Here is a 2,989-nt window from a genome sequence, read left to right as displayed (position 1 = left end):
TGAACCTATTTCCATTGACCTTGTTGATAAGCTCCACATGCTCTAAAGACAAGATTTTGTTGACGGTGTACACTGGAGGCAGTTGAGATGGAATAGTGGGGATGTGAGGTGGTATAGATGAAAAGTATGTAGAGACCACTTCATCTCCTGGCGAGAAATCTTCTGTAGGTATTTTCTTATGTTTCCATCCCCTTGGGACCTTTTTTCTTGTGTTCGTTGATGTCACCTTGTTCCTTGTGGTTTCCTCTTTAAGAGTGGTTTTGATGCCCATCTCATATGACTCTGGTGGGTCTGGTTCCTTTTGGATTATACTTGGTTGTTGCTCCTTCTGATCACATTGGTTGTTAACCATAGGAGTCATGAAGTGTGGTGCTTGTGCTCCCTTGTTTAGCTCTTTCGTCAACTCTTTTGTTTGCTTTTCCTCTAACTTTTTGTTATCATGGTCTGCTTTTTGTGAGAGGTTGAAAACATTGAAGGTGAGTTGATCATCATGTATTCTCAGCACTAGCTCTCCTCGCTCCACATCTATGAGTGCTCTAGATGTGGCTAAGAATGGCCTTCCCAGAATGATGGGGTGAATAGGATTTTCATCCATTTCCAAGACAACAAAGTCTGTGGGGAGGAAGTAGTTCCCAACCTTTACTAACACATTCTCAACCACTCCTAGTGCCTATTTTTGAGTTTTGTCAGCCAATTTGATGATTACATCTGTGGCTGTTAGCTCATTAATTTGAAGTTTTTTCATAAGGGATAAAGGCATTAGGTTGATACTTGCTCCCAAGTCACAGAGTCCTTTATCAATCATTGTTTCTCCTATGGCACAGGGAATGTGAAAACTCCCTGGATCCTTCTTCTTTGTGGGTGGCCCTGGTTGAATGAGAGCACTACAATCCCTATTCATCTTTATTGTTTGTCCACCTTTCAATGAATTCTTTTTGGCTAATAGCTCCTCTATATACTTTATGTAGGAAGGCATTTGCTGGAGGGCTTTAATAAATGGTATATTTACATCAAGAGATGCAAACATGTCGAGGAACCTTGAATACATTCTCCCTGCTACACCACCTTTAAGCCTTTGGGGAAAAGGGTGCATATGGGTTCAGTATCTCCCTTCTCTTCAGTTCTTCCTTGAGTGTAGGTTGGGGTGCATGGTCTCTTTCTTCCTGGTTTTCCTTTTGACTTTCTTGGAGGTGTTCTACTTCCTTCATACTCCTCTCATCACTTGTGGTGATCATCTTATATTCTTCCCACCTTACTTTCTTTGTTTCTCCTCTTGGGTTCTTCTCCGTGTCACTGGGAAATCCATCAGTGGGTTTGGGAATTTGTTGAGATAGATACCCTACTTGGGACTCCAGTCTCTTGATGTTTTCTCCTTGGTTTTTGATATTGGCTTGCACTTCTTCCTTAAACACCGTGTTGTCTTGGACTTCTTTACATAAATCTTCAAGTAGAGTCTCAATTTTTGAAAGTCTATCGTCCGTTAGTGATGGTGGATTGGGGTTAGATGTGTAAGAAGGGTGGTTAGGTGGGTGTTGATAGGATCTCTGTGAGGTATGTGGGTGAGTTACATTGTTGTTGGAATTGAGGTTGTCGTGTCTCTGGTCTTGACCTTGGTCTTATTGATTTCCACAACCAAAGTTGGGGTGATTTCTCCATCCAGATTTGTAAGTTTTGGAGTTTGGGTCATGGATTTGTCTAGGTGAGTTTTCAATATAGTTGGCTTGTTCCCAGTCACCTTCTTCTCCTATATTCACTCCTTCTTGAGCTGGTGACGAATTGATGACTGCTGCAACTTGGTTCTCCTCCACCTTCTTGGTGAGATCTGCTAGCTACTTGGTGATCATCTTATTTTGAGGTAGCAATGCATCCATGTGGTTCAGCTCCATTACTCCTCGAGTGATACTTCTTTCAGAGGCATAGAAGTAGTCATTCTCAGCTACTGTTTCAATGACATCTATGGCCTCTTCAATGGTTTTCTTCTTGTTTAGAGAGCCCCCTGATGAATGATCTACAGCCTTCTTTGACTCATAGGAAAGACCTTCATAGAAAATGTGAAGTTGAACCCATTCATTGAACATATCTGGTGGGCATCTTCTTGTTAAGTCCTTGAACCTCTCCCATGCCTCATAGAGAGTCTCACCATCTTGTTGCCTGAAAGTCTGTACTTCAGCTCTCAGCCTATTAATTATTTGAGGAGGGTAGAATCTTGCCAAAATTTTGTTCACCACATCTTCCCAATTTGTTAAACTCTCATTTGGAAAGGATTCAAGCCACTTGGATGCCTTGTCCCTGAGTGAAAAGGGGAACAAAAGCAGCCTATAGATATCCGGGTGGACTCCATTAGACTTCACAATGTCACAAATTCTCAGGAAGGTGATTAGGTGTTGATTGGGGTTTTCTTGAGCACTTCCTCCAAATGAGCAGTTGTACTTAACAAGGGTGATGAGCTGGGGTTTTAGTTCAAAGTTGTTGGCATGTATGGTGGGCTTCTAGATCCTACTTCCACAGTTTCCTGGATTTGGATTGATGTAGGAGCCTAGAACTCTCCTTTCTTGCCTAGCATGATTTGCAGGGCCTTCTCTAGCATGGTTGTGAGCTTCTCCTTCATGATTGTTTTCCAAGTTCTCTTCCATGTTGGTTTCAAAGTACTCTTCTTCTTTCTCAGCACTAATAACTCCTTTTCCTCTTGCTTCCCTCCTTAGTCTTCGGAGGGTCCTTTCAGGTTCTGAATCGAAGGAAGTTGAAGCTCCCCCTCTTCTCCCTGTCATACAACTAAAAAAACACACAGCAAGAGATAAAATGAAGAGGTTATTCTTGTTAGAGTGATTGTTAGTGTGAGTGATGCAAATTATCAAACAGTTAGTGGGTTAGTGAGCAGAATTGTAGATAATAACAAAGAAAGAAAGAAAACAGAGGGGGTATAGGAGGTGAGGAAGAAACGAAACAAACTGAAGGTAAACAACTGAATAAAGTAAACAAACAAAAGAAA

General features: G+C 41.6%; 1 non-coding gene across 1 annotated transcript; it reads left to right on the top strand.

Moving 5' to 3' along the window:
- Positions 1–2,073: 2,073 nt before the first annotated feature.
- LOC127745158 (small nucleolar RNA R71) lies at positions 2,074–2,180 on the top strand. The gene has a single exon (XR_008006354.1). It is a non-coding gene; the product is annotated as a small nucleolar RNA R71 (small nucleolar RNA).
- The last annotated feature ends 809 nt before the right edge of the window (positions 2,181–2,989 follow it).

The sequence above is a fragment of the Arachis duranensis genome, chromosome 2, assembly GCF_000817695.3.
Source record: "Arachis duranensis cultivar V14167 chromosome 2, aradu.V14167.gnm2.J7QH, whole genome shotgun sequence".
Classification (NCBI taxonomy): Eukaryota; Viridiplantae; Streptophyta; class Magnoliopsida; order Fabales; family Fabaceae; genus Arachis; species Arachis duranensis.
Note: the sequence above shows the minus strand (reverse complement) of the source record. Positions and strands in the feature narration are given on the sequence as shown.